General features: G+C 37.2%; 1 long non-coding RNA gene across 1 annotated transcript in view; it reads left to right on the forward strand.

The window, feature by feature from the left end:
- LOC307190953 overlaps positions 1-18,776 on the forward strand; it is a 61,655-nt gene extending 42,879 nt beyond the window's left edge. Inside the window, exon 5 of the long non-coding RNA XR_013829560.1 lies at positions 18,616-18,776. This is a non-coding gene — a long non-coding RNA (uncharacterized lncRNA). The remainder of the gene's footprint in view (positions 1-18,615) is intronic.
- The last annotated feature ends 1,465 nt before the right edge of the window (positions 18,777-20,241 follow it).

Genomic DNA, 20,241 nt, shown 5'->3' on the forward strand with positions numbered 1-20,241 from the left:
ACAAATAAACAATTTACCAGATAAAGAATTCCAAGCATTAGTAATAAGAACGCTAACTGAATTAGGAAAAGAATAGATGAACACGGCGAGAATTTTAACAAGGACCTAGAAAATATAAAAAAGAATGAGTCATACCACCTCACACCAGTCAGAAAGGCCATCATTAAAAAGTCTACAAATAACAAATGCTGGAGAAGGTGTGGAGAAAAGGGAACCCTCCTACACTGTTGGTGGGAATGTAAATTGGTGCAACCACTATGGAAAAAAAGTATGGAAGTTCTTTGAAAAACTAAAAGTAGAGTTGCCATATGATCCAGCAATCCCACTCATGGACATATATCTGGAGAAAACTTGAATTCTAAAAGATACATGCACCCCAGTGTTCATAGCAGCACTATTTACAATAGCCAAGACATGGAAGCAACATAAATGTCCATAACAGATGACAGGATAAAGAAGATGTGGTATATACATATATACACAATAGAATACTACTCAGCCATAAAAACGAATGAAATAATGCCATTTGCAGCAACATGGATGGACCTAGAGACTATCATACTAAATGAAGTAAATCAGAAAGAGAAAGACAAATACCATACAATATCACTTATATGTGGAATCTAAAATATGAAATAGGGACTTCCTTGGTGGCACAGTTGTTAAGAATCCAGCTGCCAATGAAGGGGACACAGGTTCAAGCCCTGGTCCGGGAAGATCCCACATGCTGCGGAGCAACTAAGCCCGTGCGCCACAACTACTGAGCCTGCGCTCTAGAGCCCATGAGCCACAACTGCTGAGCCTGTGCACCTAGAGCCCGTGCTCCGCAACAAGAGATGCCACCGCTCACTGCAACTCGAGAAAAGCCTGCGTACAGCAACAAAGACCCAATGCAGCCAAAAATAAATAAAATTTTAAAAAATAAATAAATTTAAAATATGGGGCTTCCCTGGTGGCACAGTGGTTGAGAGTCCGCCTGCTGGTGCGGGGGGCGCGGATTCGTGCCCTGGTCTGGGGGGATCCCACGTGCCGCGGAGCGTCTGGGCCCATGGACCATGGACGCTGAGCCTGCGCTTCCGGAGCCTGTGCTCCGCAGCGGGAGAGGCCACAGCAGTGAGAGGCCCACGTACTGCAAAAACAAACAAACAACAACAAAAAAACATATGATACAAATGAACTTATTTATGAAGCAGAAACAGACTCACAGACATAGAAAACAAACTTATGGTTACCAAAGGGGAAAGAGGGTAAGGGAGGGATAAATTAGGAGTTTAGGATTAGCAGATACAAACTACTATATATAAAATAGATAAACAACAGAGTCCTACTGTATAGCACAAGGAGCTATATTTAATATCCTATAATAATCCATAATGGAAAAGAATATGAAAAAGAACACTTTGCTGTACCCCAGAAAATACTAGAGCATTGTAAATCAACTATACTTCAATTGAAAAAAAGAACCAGTCAGAACTGAATAATACAATGACTGAAGTGAAAAACACACTAGAAGGAATTAACAGCAGAATAGGTGATACAGAAGAACACATAAGTGATCTGGAAGATAGAATAATGGAAATTACCCAAGCAGAATGTCAAAGAGAAAAACAAATTTTAAAAATGAGGACATTTTAATGGATCTCCAGAACAACATCAAACATACCAACATTCTCCCAGAAGGAGAAGAGAGAGAAAAGATGGTTGAAAATGTATTTGATGAAATAATGGCTGAAAACTTTCCAAGCCTGAAGAAGGAAACAGATATTCAGGTACAGGAAGCACAGAGGATCCCAAACAAGATGAACCCAGACACATACCAAGACATATCATGATTAAAATGGCTAAATATAAAGTGAGAATTCTAAAAGCAGCAAGAGAAAAATAAAGAATCATGTACAAAGGAACCCACATAAGTCTATCAGATGATTTTTCTGCAGAAACTTTGCAGGCCGGAAGGGCATGGCATGGTACATTCAAAGTGCTGAAAGGGAAAACCCTGCACCCTAGGATACTCTACCCACCAAGATTATCATTTAGAATTGAAGGAGAGATAAAGATCTTCTAAGACAAGCAAAAACTAAAAGAGTTCATCAAGGGACTTCCCTGGCAGTCCAGTGGTTAAGAGTCTGTGCTCCCAGTGCAGGGGGCATGGCTTTGATCCCTGGTCAGGGAACTAAGATCCCGCATCCTGCACACTGCATGGCGTGGCCAAGTAAATAAATAAATAAATAAATTTAAAAGAGTTCATCAATACTAAACTTAACTTAAAAGAAATGTTACAGGGTCTTTTCTAAGTGGAAAAAAAGGCTATAACAAGAAGTAAGCATCTATGGGAAAGGGAAAATTCCACTAGTAAAAGTATATATATAGTAAGGCCTGGGATCAACCACTTAAATAAGCTAATATGAAGATTAAAAGACAAAAAATTTTAAGATCAACTGTAACTATAATAATCAGTAAAGGAATAACATGAAGATGTAAAATATGACATCTAAAACAGAAAATGTGTGGGAGGAGAGTAAAAAATGTAGATCTTTTAGAATGTGTTTGAACTTAAGTGACTACCAGTTTGAAACAAGTAGATACAGTTATAGGTCAGCATATATGAACCCCATGGTGTCCACAAATAAAAAAACCTAAAATAGATACACAAAAACTAAAGAGAAAGGAATACAAGCATACCACTAAAGAAAATCATCAAACTACAAGGGAAGAAATTAAAAGAAAAAGAAAAGAACAGAGAAGAACTACAAAAACAACCAGAAAACAAGTAATTAAATGGCAATAAGTACATACCTATTAATAATTACTTTAAATATCAATGGATCAAATTCTCCAATCAAATGACATAGAGTGGGTGATTGAATAAAAAAGCAAGAACCATGTATATGCTGTTTACAAGAGACTCACTTCAGAACTAAAGACACACAGACTGAAAGTGAGTGGATGGGAAAAGATATATCATGCAAATGTAAATGACAAGAAAGTGGGGGCAGTAATACTCATATCAGACAAAATCGACTTTAAAACAAAGTCTATAAAGAAAAACAAAGAAGGGCATTATATAATGACAATGCAATCAATACAAGAAGAGGATAGTACACTCACTAACGCATAATCACCTAATACAGGAGCACCTAAATATGTAAAGCAAATATTAACAGACATAAAGGGAGAAATTGACAATAACACAATAATAGTAGGGGACTTTAACACCCCACTTACATCAACAGTTTATCCAGACAGAAAATCAATAAGGAAACAGTGGTATTAAACAACACATTAGACCAGTTGGACGTAATAGATATCTTTAGGACATTTCATCCAAAAAGAGCAGGGTACATGTTATTTCCAAGTGCATATGGGATGTTCTCCAGGATAGATCATATGCTAGGCCACAAAACAAGTAAATTTAAGAGGATAGAAATTATATCAAGCATCTTTTTTTCCAGCCACAAGGGTAAGATGGTAGAAATTACAGGAAGAAAAATAGAGAAAACTCAAACATATGTTTAACAACGTGCTACTAAAAGACCAATGGGACAATGAATAAATCAAAGAGGAAATCAGAAAATACTTCAAGACAAATGAAAATGGAAGCACAACATTCCAAAATCTATGGATGCAGCAAAAGCAGTTCCAAGAGGGAAGTTTAATGATACAAGCCTATGTCAGGAAACAAGAAAAATCTCAAATAAGCAACCTAACCTTACACCTAAAAAAACTAGAAAAAGAACAAACAAGACCCAAAGTTAGCAAGTTAGTAGAAAGGAAGAAATAAAAAGATCAGAACAGAAATAAATGAAATAGAGACCAAAAACCCCCCAGAAAAACAGAAAAGGTCAATGAAACTAAGAGCTGGTTCTTGGAAAGATAAATAAAATTGATAAATCTTTAGTCAGACTCATCAAGAAAAAAAGAGAGAAGACCTAAACAGTAAAACTGGAAATGAAAAAGAGGAAGTTACAACTGACAACATAGAAATACAAAGGATCATAAGAGATTACTATAATTAATTATATGCCAATAAAATGGACATCCTGGAAGAAACGGGCAAATTCCTAGAAATGTACAATCTCCCAAGACTGAACCAGGGAGAAATAGAAAACATAAACAAATCAATTACCAGTAATGAAATTGAATCAGTAATTTTAAAAACTCCCAAAAATCAAAGTCCAGGACTGAATAGTTTCAGAGATGAACTCTACCAAACATTTAGAGAAGAGTTAACGTCTATGCTTCTCTATTCCAAAAAAACTATTCCAAAAAATTGCAGAAGAAGAAATGCTTCCAAACTCATTCTATAAGACCAGTATCATCCTGATACCAAAACCATGCAAAGATATCACCAAAAAAGGAAAATTACAGGTCAACATCACTGATGAACACAGATGCAGAAATCCTCAACAAAATATTAGCAAACTTATCTCAACAATACATGTACATTAAAAGGATCATACACCATGATCAAGTAGGAACTATCCCAGGATGCAACAGTGGAACAATATTTGCAAATCAATCAATATGATATACCACATTACCAGAAGGAAGGATAAAAATCACATGATCATCTAAATAGATTCAGAAAAAGCATTTCACAAAATTCAACATCCATTCATGATAAAAACTTTCAACATAGTAGGTATAGAGGGAGCATACCTCAATATGATAAAAACCATATATGACAAGCCCACAGCTAACATCATATTCAACAGTGAAGAGCTGAAAGAATTTCCTTTATGGTTAGGAACAATACAAGGATGCCCACTCCCAGCACTTTTATTCAACATAGTATTGGAAGGCCTAGCCACAGTAATCAGACAAAAAAAAAAAAAAAGAAAAGAAAAGAAAAAGGAATAAAAGGAATCCAAATTGGAAAGGAAGAAGTAAAACTCACTGTTTGCAAATGTCATTATACCATACAAAGAAAATCCTAAAGATGCCACCAAAAAACTACTAGAAGTTATCAATGAATTTAGTAACATTGCAGGATACAAAATTAATTTACAGAAATCTGTTGCATTTCTGTATGCTAACAATGAACTATCAGAAAGAGAAATTAAGAACACAATCTCATTTACAATCACATCAAAAAGAATACCTAGGGGGCTTCCCTGGTGGCGCAGTGGTTGAGAGTCTGCTTGCTGATGCAGGGGACACAGGTTCATGTCCTGGGCCAGGAAGATCCCACATGCCACGGAGCGGCTGGGCCCGTGAGCCATGGCCGCTGAGCCTGTGCATCCAGAGCCTGTGCTCCGCAACGGGAGAGGCCACAACAGTGAGAGCCCGCACAACCGCAGGAAAAAAAAAAAAAAGAATACCTAGGAATAAATCTAAGGAAGTAAAATATCTATACTTGGAAAGCTACAAGACACTGATGAAAGAAATTGAAGACAACACAAAGAAATGGAAAGATATACTGTGCTCAGGGATTGGAAGAATTAATGTTGTTAAAATGACCATACTACACAAGGATATCTACAGAGTCAATGCAACCACTATTTAAGTACCAATGCTGTTTTTGTACAGAACTAGAACAAATAATTCTAAAATTTACTTGGAAGCACAAAAGATCCCAAATAGCCAAAGCAATCTTGAGAAAGAAGAACAAAACTGGAGTTAGCTTGTTCCCTGATTTCAAACTATACTACAAAGCTACAGTAATCAAGAAAGTATGGTACTGGTCCCCCAAAGACACACAGATCAATGGAGCAGAATAGAGAGCCCAGAAATGAACCCACATTTACAGGGACAATTGATCTACAACAAGGAGGCAAGAATATACAATGGGGAAAAGATAGCCTCTTTGATGAATGGTGTTGGGAAAATTGGACAGCTACATGCAAAAGAATCAAACTGCACTATTTTCTCACACCATGGACAGAAATAAATTCAAAGTAGATAAAGACTTAAGTGTAAAGTCTGAAACCATAAAAGTAAACTTAGACAGTATGCTCTTTGACATTAGTCTTAGCAACATTTTTTTGGATAAGTCTCCTCAGGCAAGGAAAACAAAAGTAAAAATAAACAAATGGGACTACATCAAACTAAAAAAGGTTTGCACAGTGAAGGAAACTGTCACCAAAATGAAAAGGTTGCCTACTGAATGGGAGAAGATATTTGCAAATGATATATCCAATAAGAGGTCAATATCCAAAATATACAAAGACCTCACACATCTCAACATCAAAAAAAAATGAACATCTGATTAAAAAATGGGCAGAGGACCTGATTAGCATTTTTCCAAAGAAGACATATAGATGGCTCACAAGCATATGAAAAGGTGCTCAACATCACTAATCTTTAGGGAAATACAAATCAAAACCGCAATGAGATATCACCCTCTCATTAAGAGATAGCCCTTTTCTCTTAATACAGATCCTACTAGCCCTGGTTAGTCTGTAGCTCTGGTCTGAGGGACAGATATCACCTCATACCTGTCAGAATAGCTATTATCAAAAAGACAAATGTTGGCAAGGATGTGGAAAAAAGAGAACCCTTGCGTGCTGTTGGTGCGAATGTAAATTGGTGCAGCAATTGTGGAAAACAGTATGGGGTTTCCTTTAAAAAGTGAAAATAATAAAAAAAATAAAAAGTGAAAATAGAAATACCATATGATTCAGCAATTCCTCTCCTGGGTATTTATCTGAAGAAAATGAAAACATTAATTAGAAAAGATATATGCACCCTTATGTTCACTGCAGCATTATTTACGATAGCCAAGATATGGAAGCAACCAAAGTTGCTTAAGATAGATGAATGGATAAAAAAGATGTGGTATATATATTCAGTAGAATATTACTCACCCATAAAAAAAGAATGAAGGACTTCCCTGGTGGCACAGTGGTTAAGAATCTGCCTGTCAATGCAGGGGACAGGGGTTCAATCCTAGGTTTGGGAAAATCCCACATGCCGCGGAGGAACTAAGCCCGTGCACCACAAATACTGAGCCTGCGCTCTAGAGCCTGCGAGCCACAACTACTGAAGTCTGCGTGCCTAGAGCCCATGCTCCACAACAGGAGAAGCCACGACAATGAGAAGCCCACACACTGCAACGAAGAGTAGCCCCCACTCGCTGCGGCTACAGAAAGCCTGCACGCAGCAACGAAGACCAAACACAGCCAAAAATAAAAACAAATGAATTAATTAGTTTTTAAAAAAAGAATGAAATCTTGTCATTTGTGACAATATGTATGAATTTAGGGTATTATGCTAAGTGAAACAAATCAGAGAAAGACAAATACAGTATGATTTTACTTATATATAGAATCCTTAAAACAAAACAAATGAACAAACATAATAAAACAGAAACAGTCATAGATACAGAGAACAGGTGATTGCCAGAGGGGAGATGGATGGGATAAAACAGAAACAGGTGAGGGAGATTAAGAGGTACAAGCTTCCAGTAGGGTTATAAATGAGTTATGAGTGTGAATACAATATGGGGATCGCAGTGAATAATTATGTAATATCTTTTTATGCTGACAGACGGTAATTAGACTTATCGTGGTCATCATTTAGAACTATATAGAATATCAAATCACTATGTTGTGAACAGAAACTAATATAGTGTTGTAGGACAATTATACTTCAAGAACAAACAAACTCAAAGAAAAAGAGGTCAGATTTATGGTTTCCAAAGGTGGGGTGTGGGGGGGAGGGAGAATTGGATGAAGGCAATCAAAAGATACACACTTCCAGTTATAATATAAATAAGTACTAGGGATGTAATATACAACATGATAAATAAAATTAACACTGCTGTATGTTGTATATGAAAGTTGTTAAGAAAGCAACCCTAAGAGGTCTTATCACAAGGAAAAAATTTTTTCTATTTAATTTTGTATCTATATGAGTTGATGGATGTTCACTGAACTTACTGTGATAATCACTTCACGATGTATGTAAGTCAAATCATTATGCTGTATACCTTAAACTTATATAGTACTGTATGTCAATTATATCTTCATAAAATGGAAGAAAAAAAGAAAAGAGAAAATATTTTGGCCACTGTGTAGGAGACTAAGAGCAAAAGCAGAAAGACCACTTAGGAGATTATTACAACAATAAGATGTGGGTTGAGGCTGGCTAGGGCTAAGATGATACTGATGGAGGAGGTGAGAAATGACTACACTTGGTTATATTTTGGTTTTAGAGGTAGATTCAATGCAGGGCATGAGAGAAAGAGAAGAAAAGAATCAAGGATGACTTCTAGTCTGGGGTCTGACCAATCGAATGAATGATTGTGTCATTATTCCTCCAGAAGGAAGGAATTCCTTTCTTCTCCTCCAGAAGGAAGACTGGAGGAGAAGCAGATTCGGGGTGTGGAGGACATCAAGATTTCTGTTCTGAATATGCTACATTTAAGATTCCAGATAGACATCCACGTACAGAACTTGAGAAATCTGGGGAGAACAACTTAGCGTCATTAGAGTCATGGGGTAGTCAGAAGAGGGAGGAGAAGGAAAGCCCTGAGTGGAGGGAGACATCAATGAACAAATGAGGTTTTGTCCTTAGATAAGAGCATGCCAATTCCATTCCTTATAATACAGGGTCAACAGAGTAAGCAGATTCAGATGACGGAGGGTTGGTAGATTTGTGATGAGCACCTGCTCATCACAAATCTACCAACCCTCCAGCGTCTTGTCTGGATGTCTTGCCTGCTTGTCTCTAAAAGAAACGAGATTATCAGTCGAGGATAAGGAAAGGGAAGGGGATGTTGGAGATTCAGAGAGGAGAGTAATATGATAGTTTTAGAGAGTGTAGGATGACTTAACATAAATATAAATGATATAATTGAATGTTGGCAAGTCCATGTCTAACATGTTCAAAACTTGAGGCTATATAAGTTAGTGAAAGCAATCTAGAGGTTAAAGACATAGAAAGTAATGAGAACAACCATAATTTTCTTTAACTCAATCTTATCCCTGGGAATTGGCCCAAGGCAGCCATGGAAAAGAAAATATTATTGTGTGGCCGTTGTTGACTGTAAATTTTATTAGTGTCATTAATAAAAGTTTGGGACTTCCCTGATGGCACAGTGGATAAGACTCCACACTCCCAAGGCAGGGGGCCTGGATTCAATCGCTGGTCAGGGAACTAGATCCCACATGCATGCCACAACTAAGAGTTCGCATGCCACATCTAAGGAGCCCGCCTGCCACAACTAAGACCTGGTGCAACCAAATAAATAAATAAATATTTTAAAAAGCAAAGAAAATAAAAGTTTTATGCTACACAACCAAAACAACCAATCATGTAGTAGCCACTGAGGAATCATACTTGAGGCTGTATAAGTTAGTGAAAGCAATCTAGAGGTTATAGAGAAAGAGTGTAGATTGTCACCCTTGTCTCATCTGCATTCTGTGCAATTTTAATTAGATGTTCATTTCTCTATTCACTGTAAGCCAACAACTAGGATCAGAGCCAGATGCTTTTCAAGCTCCAGATACTGTCTATTCCTCATTCTGATAAATAATTTAAGACAGGCTTTCAAACAAGAAGGGCAACCATTTCAGGAGGCCTATAGTGATGAGGAAAATGCCAGTGTTTTGTATCTTGAGCGTATAGAACACCCCAACTTCCTTAGAAGACAATATAGTGCAGTTGTGAAGTCACAGACTGACACTGCTCTGCCTGGGTTTGCATCCCAGCTCTGCCAGTGATTCATAGAATCTTGGGCAAATTACCTACCCTCTCTGTACATCAGTATTCTCTTTGTTAGAATGGGGATAATAGTATATACCTCATAGAGTTGTGAAGATTAAATGAGGTCGTCTATACAAATTGTTTAGAATGACTCTAGCTATTTCAGTTATACTCATGGGATTTTAATTTATGGAGGTGACTGAGTGATGACATGGAGAGGCTAATGCCATTGAAAGAAGATTTTAATTACTTATGTTTCCAAGAGGAGGGGCCACACCACATGATGCAGGGCCACATTGGGAAGCACCAGGGTTGATCAGGAAGCAAAAAGGAGTGAGAGAAAGCCTGGCCAAAGACTTTATTGTTTTCTGTAAGAAAGGCAAGACAGGGTAGGGAAACTGCTTACAAATGGCTAGTTTGAATAATTCAAGTGGGCTCTGGGCTATAGGGGTAGTCACTAGTTGCCTGGTAACTGAACCTGAGAAATTTAGGGCAGGGGAAATATTTGCTTGGTGTAGAAGAGTTAGATAAAGGAGGGACTATGTATTTACTTGGGATTGGTTGATCTGTGTATGAAAAGTATGTCTTCAGGCAAGTTGTTTATTATCTCTGGGACTTAGCTAATCCTGGGAGAAGCAGTCTCTTCTCAGCCAGCTAGGGCCCCCAAGATGTCAAAACATCATAAAAATATTAAAAACATGATCAATACATTAGCCAATGGAAAGGGCTATATGAGTTTTGCTCTTCTTTTGCAGGAGATACTGAGACTTGTTAGCTGTCAAAGACAAGGAGAGTTCAGATAGGGCTAATTGTGAAGGTTTGAGTTGCTTTTGCTTTACAGGTGGCAGAGAACTTAAGGAAGCTTAGAAAAACTCCTGCCCAGAATTTTTCTGTTGGTTTGGAAAACTCTACTTCAGTTCTAGCTCCTGACACTATCCTGTTGACTTAGTGAACAATGTCTTGAGTTTAAGATTAAACCTCTCTGTGTCTGTCCACCTTTTGGTTTTCATGAAAACCAACCTAGAGATGTGCTTCACCATATTCTTGAATTGACCATGGTACTAAAGCTTTATGACATAAACCACCAACCTTTAAATGGGATAATACTAAGCTTGTACTACCAACCAGACTAACCAAATAAACAAAAGTATAGATGTGGGTGTGAACAAAATATGTTAGTAGCATACAGTATTCAGGAGACATGGTGGGAAGTTGTAGATATACAAACCTGAGGTAAAGGTTATATTGGTTCTTCTTGATACCATCTGAAAATGGCCTTCAACTTTTATCAACAGCTTAATGTATCTGGCCCAGCTCTTAGGACCTATTTGCCTTCTAGGCTGGTGCATGTCTTGTAGATTAAAGCTCTTGCAGATTAAAACTCTTAACTAGGTTGCCCTTGACCTCATAAACAAAAAGTTTCATAAGTAATTGTACAAGTGGTAAAAGTGGAATGGAGATGAATAGATTGGTTTGAGAATTCTTTCCAAAAATACCCACAGGACTTTATGGTAACTAATTATATATAGGGAATTAAGGGATGGGGGACTGAAATCTAATGACCTTGGGAAATGTTTGTTACCACTATGAAATGATGTTGAAAGGAAGTTGATTTGGAGAGTAAAGGGGGTCCACGTTCAGACATGCTCTATTTAAAGTTATGTGATATCCAATAGCTATGCCCTCTAGGCAAGAGGGAGCATTAGCCTGGATGAGAAGACATCAGAATAAGAATTGTTGTGAAACTGGCAAGCAACAGTAGGGTAGCCTAGGGCATGTCCCTTGGGTGTAGTAGGAAGAGAGAAGAAAGTACTAAGGAAAGTGGAGACCAGGTATTCAGAAGTAGGAGACCCAGGGTAGTATAATACCTGGACAGAGTTCAAAGGACATAGTTCACAAAGTAGAGAGCAGGCCATTGTGTCTAATGCAGTATAGACATTACATGAGACAAAAGCAAACTGATCCTTAAATGTGGCAACACAAGAGTCCTTGGCAAGAAGACTATGAATGGTGAGATAAGGAAGGCACATTTCAACAAATAAAGAAACACTTTATCTGGGTCAGGTAGAAGTGACTAGTATAGATCACTTAAGAAGTTTCACAATGAAGAGTTGGGCTAAACCCCCGGTAGGTACTCAGTATATTTTTTATTCTGTAAAAGTGTTATGTTTGATTTGATTTGATTCACAGATACTCTCTTTTGGAGAAGAAATTCCACTAATGTGAGAGTTCAATTGGACTTCCAGATTAATGCCAAAGTAGTTTAGAAATATAATGAAGTTATTTTAGAGAATATTTTTATTGAACAATATTATTCAGCACTCTAAAATTAAGAAAAAAGAAGGAGAAGAAGAAGAAAGGAGAATCTGTCAGCCATCTTGCTAACATTTATCTTCTACAACAAGAATATCACATGGTGCATTTGAAAAGGACAAAAACAATGTTATGTTGTGTTACTCTTGTATGTATATTATTATGCTTCATGAGAATAAAGTAAAAAATATATACAGATTTTCACAAAGTTAGAAATTTCTGCTATGACTTTCAACTGCCACCCTCTGAATAGCACCTTCATAGAATTTCATAATGCAAATGAACAAAAATAATAAATATGGGTATGGTTGTCAATATTCATGTTGAAATGTGTTATAATCATTGTGAGGTATGTTACAAGTAATTTATTATTAAGAAAAGTTAAATAACAATTTATAATCACAGCTGACTTCTTTGTAGAAATTGACAAGCTTTTCTTAAAATTTATATGGCGATTAAAGGGACTCAGAATAGCCAAACAATCCAAAAGAGTCTTGGAGAAGAAGGACAAATTTGGAAGACTCAAGCTTCCCAATTTCAAAACTTACTATAGAGTTACACTAATCAAGACAGTGTGGTACTGGCATAAGGATAGAAATACAGATCAATGGAATAGAATTGAGATCCAGAAATAAACCTTCACATTTTATGATCAGTTGATTTTCAACAAAGGTGCCAAAACAATTCAATTGGAAAAGAAGAGTTTTTCAACAAATATTGCTGGGACAACTGGATATGCACATACAAAAGAGTGAATTTGGACCTATACCTCACATAATATACAAAAATTAACTAAAAATGAATAAAAATCTAAACATTAAAGGTATAAAACTCTTAGGAGAAAACATAGGTGTAAATTATGACCTTTGATTAGCAATTGTTTCTTAAATATGAAACCAAAAGCAGGAGCAGCCAAAGGAAAAATAAATTAATTACACTTCATCAAGATTTAAAATTTTTGTGCTTCAAAGTACGCCACTGATAAAGTGAAAAGGCAGTCTACATAACGGGAGAAGATTTTTGTAAATCATATCTTGGATAAGAGATTAGAATCCAGGGACTTCCCTGGCTGTCCAGTGGTTAAGACTCCTTGCTCCTAATGCATGAGTCATGGGCTTGATCCCTAGTCGGGGAACTAAGATTCTGAATGACACATGGTGTGGCCAAAAAAAAAAAAAAAGTAGAGAGAGAGAGAGACTAGAATCCAGAATATATAAAAACATGTTCAGCTCAACCACAGAGAGACAAATAACCCAACTAAAACAGGGGCAAAGGATCAGAGTAGACATTTCTCCATCAGAAGATTAAAAAAAATTTTTTTCATGCAACATTATTTCCCAATAATTCATTTCTTCAGAGAAATGTATTTTTTCTTTTTTTTTATACAGCAGGTTCTTCTAGTTATCTATTTTATACATACTAGTGTATATGTGTCAATCCCAATCTCCCAGTTCATCCCACCACCACCCGCCCCCCACTTTCCTGCCTTGGTCTCCATACGTTTGTTCTCTACATCTGTGTCTCTATTTCTGCCTTGCAAACCAGTTCATCTGTACCGTTTTTCTATATTCCACATATATGCGTTACTATACGATATTTGTTTTTCTCTTTCTGACTTATTTCACTCTGTATGACAGTCTCTAGGTCCATCCACATCTCTACAAATGACCAATTTCGTTCCTTTTTATGGCTGAGTAATATTCCATTGTATATATGTACCACATCTTCTTTATCCATTCGTCTGTTGATGGGCATTTAGGTTGCTTCCATGACCTGACTATTGTAAATAGTGCTGCAGTGAACTTTGGGGTGCATGTCTCTTTTTGAATTATGGTTTTCTCTGGGTATATGCCCAGTAGTGGGATTGCTGGCTCATATGGTAATTCTATTTTTAGTTTTTTAAGGAACTTCCATACTGTTCTCCATAGTGGCTGTATCAATTTACATTCCCACCAACAGTGCAAAAGTGTTCCTTTTTCTCCACACCCTCTCCAGCATTTATTCTTTGTAGATTTTTTGATGATGCTCATTCTAACTGGTGTGAGGTGATACCTCATTGTAGTTTGCATTTCTCTAATAATTAGTGATGTTGAGAATCTTTTCCTGTGCCTCTTGGCCGTCTGTGTGTCTTCTTTGAAGAAATGTCTATTTAGGTCTTCTGCCCGTTTTTGGATTGGGTTGTTTGTTTTTTTGATATTGAGCTGTATGAGCGGCTTGTATATTTTGGAGATTAATCCTTTGTCAGTTGCTTCATTTGCAAATATTTTCTCCCATTCTGAGGGTTGTTTTTTCATCTTGTTTATGGTTTCCTTTGCTATTCAAATGCTTTTAAGTTTCATTAGGCCCCATTTGTTTATTTTTGTTTTTATTTCCATTTCTCTAGGAGGTGGGTCAAAAAAGATCTTGCTGGGATTTATGTCAAAGAGTGTTCTTCCTATGTTTTCCTCTAGGAGTTTTATAGTGTCCAGTTTTATATTTAGGTCTTTAATCCATTTTGAGTTTATTTGTGTGTATGGTGTTAGAGAGTGTTCTAATTTAATTCTTTTACATGTGGCTGCCCAGTTTTCCCAGCACCACTTATTGAAGAGATTGTCTTTTCTCCATTGTATATCCTTGCCTCCTTTGTCATAGATTAGTTGACCATAGGTGTGCGTGTTTATCTCTGAGCTTTCTATCCTGTTCCATTGATCTGTATTTCTGTTTTTGTGCTAGTACCATATTGTCTTGATTATTGTAGCTTTTTGTGTGTGTGTGTGTGTGTGGTACGCGGGCCTCTCACTGTTGTGGCCTCTCCCGTTGTGGAGCACAGGCTCTGGACGCACAGGCTCAGCGGCCATGGCTCACGGGCCCAGCCACTCCACGGCATGTGGGATCTTCCCGGACCAGGGCATGAACCAGTGTCGCCTGCTTCAGCAGGTGGACTCTCAACCACTGTGCCACCAGGGAAGCCTGATTATTATAGCTTTGAAGTCAGAGAGTCTGATTCCTCCAGCTCCGTTTTTCTCCCTCAAGATTGCTTTGGCTATTCAGAGTCTTTTATGTCTCTATACAAATTTTAAGATTTTTTGTTCTAGTTCTGTAAAAAATGCATTGGTAATTTGGCAGGGATTGCATTGAATCTGTAGATTGCTTTGGGTAGTATAGTCATTTTCACAATACTGATTCTTCCAATCCAAGAACATGGTATATCTCTCCATCTGTTTGTGTCATCTTTGATTTCTTTCATCAGTATCTTCTTGTTTTCTGAGTACAGGTCTTTTACCTCCTTAGGTAGGTTTATTCCTAGGTATTTTATTCTTTTTGTTGCAATGGTGAATGGGATTGTTTCCTTAGTTTCTCTTTCTGATCTTTCGTTGTTAGTGTATAGGAATGCAAGAGATTTCTGTGCATTAATTTTGTATCCTGCAACTTTACCAAATTCATTGATTAGCTCTAGTAGTTTTCTGGTAGCATCTTTAGGTTTATCTATGTATAGTATCATGTCATCTGCAAACAGTGACAGTTTTACTTCTTTTCCAATTTTTATTCCTTTTATTTCTTTTTCTTCTGTGATTGCTGTGGCTAGGACTTCCAAAACTATGTTGAATAAGAGTGGACATCCTTGTATTGTTCCTAATCTTAGAGAAAATGCTTTCAGTTTTTCACCATTGAGAATGATGTTTACTGTGTGTTTGTCATATATGGCCTTTATTATGTTGAGGTAGGTTCCCTCAATGCCCACTTTCTTTAGAGTTTTTATCATAAATGGGTGTTGAATTTTGTTGAAAGCTTTTGGTGCAACTATTGAGATGATCATATGGTTTTTATTCTTCAATTTGTTAATGTGGTGTATCACACTGATTGATTTGCATATATTGAAGAATCCTTGCATCCCTGGGATAAATCCCACTTGATCATGGTGTATGATCCTTTTAATATGTTGTTGGATTCTGTTTGCTAGTATTTTGTTGAGGATTTTTGCATCTATATTCATCAGTGATATTCGTCTGTAATTTTCTTTTTTTGTAGTATCTTTGTCTGGTTTTAGTATCAGGGTGATTGTGGCCTCGTAGAATGAGTTTGGGGGTGTTTCTTTCTCTGCAATTTTTTGGAAGAGTTTGAGAAGGATGGGTGTTAGCTCTTCTCTAAATGTTTGATAGAATTCACCTGTGAAGCCATCTGGTCCTGGACTTTTGTTTGTTGGAAGATTTTTAATCACGGTTTCAATTTCATTACTTGTGGTTGGTCTGTTCATATTTTCTATTTCTTTCTGGTTCAGTCTTGGAAGGTTATACCTTTCTATGAACTTGTCCATTTCTTCCAGGCTGTCCATTTTATTGGCATAGAGTTGCTTGTAGTAGTCTCTTAGGATGCTTTGTATTTCTGCGGTGTCCATTGTAACTTTTCCTTTTTCTTTTCTAATTTTATCAATTTGAGTCCTCTCCCTCTTTTGCTTGTGAGTCTGGCTAATGGTTTATCAATTTTGTTTATCTTCTCAAAGAACCAGCTTTTAGTGTTATTGATCTTTGCTATTATTTTCTTCATTTCTATTTCATTTATTTCTGCTCTCATCTTTATGATTTCTTTCCTCCTACTAACTTTGGGTTTTGTTTTTTCTTCTTTCTCTAGTTCCTTTAGGCATAAGTTTAGATTGTTTATTTGAGATTTTTCTTGTTTCTCGAGGTAGGATTTTATTGCTATAAACTTCCCTCTTAGAGCTGCTTCTGCTGCACCCCATAGGTTTTGGATTGTTGTGTTTTCGTTGTAATTTGTCACTAGGTAGTTTTTGATTTCCTCTTTGATTTCTTCAGTGATCTCTTGGTTATTTAGTAATGTATTGTTTAGCTTCTATGTTTGTGTTTTTTACTTTTTTTCCCTGTAATTTATTTCTAATCTCATAACGTTGTGGTCAGAAAAGATGCTTAATATGATTTCAATTTTCTTAAATTTACTGAGGCTTGATTTGTGACCCAGGGTGTGATCTATCCTGGAGAATTTTCCTTGTGCACTTGAGAAGAAAGTGTAATCTGCTGTTTTCAGATGGAATGTCCTATAAATATCAATTAAATCTATCTGGTCTATTGAGTCTTTTAAAGCTTGTGTTTTCTTATTAATTTTCTGTCTGGATGATCTGTCCATTGGTGTAAGCGTGGTGTTAAATTCCCCCACTATTTTTGTGTTACTGTCATTTTGCTCTTTTATAGCGGCTAGCATTTGCCTTATGTATTGAGGTGATCCTATGTGGAGTGCATATATATTTATAATTGTTATATCTACTTGGACTGATCCCTTGATCATTATGTAGTGCCCTTCCTTGTCTCTTGTAATGTTCTTTATTTTAAAGTCTATTTTATCTGATATGAGTATTGCTACTCCAGCTTTCTTTTGATTTCCATTGGCATGGAATAGCTTTTTCCATCCCCTCACTTTCAGTCTGTATGTGTCCCTAGGTCTGAAGTGGGTCTCTTGTAGATAGCATATATACAGGTCTTTTTTTGTACCTGTTCAGCAAGCCTGTGTCTTTTGGTTGGAGCATTTAATCCATTCACATTTAAGGTAATTATCAATATGTATGTTCCTATGACCATTTTCTTAATTGTTTGGGTTTGCTTTTGTAGGTCCCTTTCTTCTCCTGTGTTTCCCACTTAGAGAAGTTCCTTTAGCATTTATTGTAGAGCTGGTTTGGTGGTGCTGAGTTCTCTTAGCTTTTGCTTGTCTGTAAAGCTTTTGATTTCTCTATGAACCTGAATAAGATCCTTGCCAGGTAGAGTAATCTTGGTTGTAGGTTCTTCCCTTTCATCACATTAAATATATCATGCCACTCCCTTCTGGCTTGTAGAGTTTCTGCTGAGAAATCAGCTGTTAACCTTATGGGAGTTCCCTTGTATGTTTTTTGTCATTTTTCCCTTGCTGCTTTCAATATTTTTTCTTTGTCTTTAATTTTTGTCAATTTGATTACTATGTGTCTCAGCCTGCTTATCCATGGATTTATCATGCCTGGGATTCTCTGCCCTTCCTGGACTTGGGTGGCTATTTCCTTTCCCATGTAAGGGGAGTTTTCAACTATAATCTCTTCAAATATCTTCTTGGGTCCTTTCTCTCTCTCTTCTCCTTCTGGACCCCTATAATGTGAATGTTGGTGTGTTTAATGTTGTCCCAGAGGTTTCTTAGGATCTTCTTTTCCTTTTGTTCTTTTTTCTTTATTCTGTTCTGTTGCAGTGATTTCCACCATTCTGTTTTCCAGGTCACTTATCCATTCTTCTGCCTCAGTTACTATGCTATTGATTCCTTCTAGTGTATTTTTCATTTCAGTTATTGTATTGTTCATCTCTGTTTGTTCTTTAATTCTTCTAGATGTTTGTTCTTTATTTCTTCTAGGTCTTTGTTAAACATTTCTTGCATTTTCTTGATCTTTACCGCCATTCCTTTTCAGAGGTCCTGGATCATCTTCACTATCATTATTCTGAATTCTTTTTCTGGAAGAATTTTCTGAATTCTTTTTCTGCCTATCTCTACTTCATTTAGTTCTTTTTCTGGGGTTTTATCTTGTTCCTTCACCTGGTACATAGTCCTCTGCCTTTTCATTTTGTCTGTCTTTCTGTGAATGTGGTTTTCATTCTATAGGCTGCAGGATTGTAGTTCTTCATGCTTCTCTATTTTTTCTTTTTTATTTAGCTTGACCAATGAGTGAACAGAGGTGTCAGTTCTGGATGGAGGCTTTAAGGGTCAGCACCTTCCTCACCATGTTCTCCTTTCCCTATGCCACAACTACTGACAATGTTCCAGATAGAGGCTGCTCTGACACCTTGTGCCCCAGACTGAAGATTATATGGAATAGAACCAGGGTCAACCTGCTGGTGTTGGTGGGTCTCCTGCAGCGGTGGGGGGGGGGGGGGGCGGGGGTGGGGCGGCTGTGGCTCACCATGGGGAACAGGGCACTTGCAGCAGCAGTTCTGGGAAGTACTCATTGGCATGAGCCTTCCCAGAGGCCACCATTAGCCCCACCAATAAAAAAAAAATTTTTTTAATTCTAGAATATGGAAAATAAAAAAGAATGTGTTACTAGATGAGGTAACAAAAGAATCCGCAGCCTAGAATAAGCTTCAAGGAGGCTGCTATATAGCCAGGAGAGAGATATGTCTGGCAAACTCAGATAGGCTTTGGAGTCAATGTCATCAGATAAGACTGAGAGTAAGACTGAGACCTGCTACTAAGCACAAGGCATTCATCTGAGGTTTAAACACATGTTCAAAGGCAACAGGTCATCCAATGCCTACCCTCTTACCCAATAACCTAGGGTAGGGAGTTGGGGGGGAAGAAAGATTCTTCTCTAAAAGATTAGTCACCTTCCACTCACTTTCCTGATACAGGTTTATGTAGCATGTGCTTTTTGTGCCCCTAGTTTCATCCCCTCAGGCCAGCTTGGGTTTTAGTAGCAGCTGTGGTAGACAGTTTCCATGTTCGAAGTTCTCTTACCTCTAGCTCTCCCTATGCTTTGATGTTCAGCCTCAGTGTTTTTCCTGAAGCCAAGGAAGATCTGTCATCCCGCCACAGGGTAGTCCAGAAACACTCCTGGGAGCAAGCCTCAATAGAGGGTGGGAATCAGTTAAAAAAAAAAAAAAACCATAGCTTCCCATCCTTAAGAAGGACAATTCTGAGGCCCATTTTGTGTATTTCTTTAGAGGGTTCAGAGAGGGACTGAATCCCAGTTGCCCACTCAGTAACTCAATAACACATCTTTTTTAGCAGCAGTTTCTCTTTATCTCTCTCATTTTCTTTATTCCCTCATTCCTGCTTCCTGATATTACCTCCTACACCCAACCCCTTGTTTCAAGCTCTCCTTTGTGAGGAATTGAAACTAAAATAATTGTTTAAAAGTATACATATAAAATTATATACAATATTTAATTTTATTTTATATACATACATACTCTTGCTAAGAAGGGGCAGGAGACAGCTTCAGGTACTCAGTTAGGGAGGAGATATGGGGATATATGTATATGTATAGCTGATTCACTTTGTTATAAAGCAGAAACACACACACCATTGTAAAGCAATTATACTCCAATAAAGATGTTTAAAAAAATTAAGTAAATAATATTGTTGAGTGTTTACATCCAATCTTGCTCCATTTAATTCTCAATAACTCAGCTGGTTGCACATTTGTCTTGGTTTAAGGGACATTGGTGTGTTTCCTGGTTAATCCAGAGGCTAATTGGTCTTTCTTAGCAGAAGAAAAAAGTCATAAAGAGGTAATGACCAAATGATGTGAGCATATTTGCATATTACCAAACTCTTAGA

This window comes from Stenella coeruleoalba, assembly GCF_951394435.1.
Source record: "Stenella coeruleoalba genome assembly, chromosome: 8".
Lineage (NCBI taxonomy): Eukaryota > Metazoa > Chordata > Mammalia > Artiodactyla > Delphinidae > Stenella > Stenella coeruleoalba.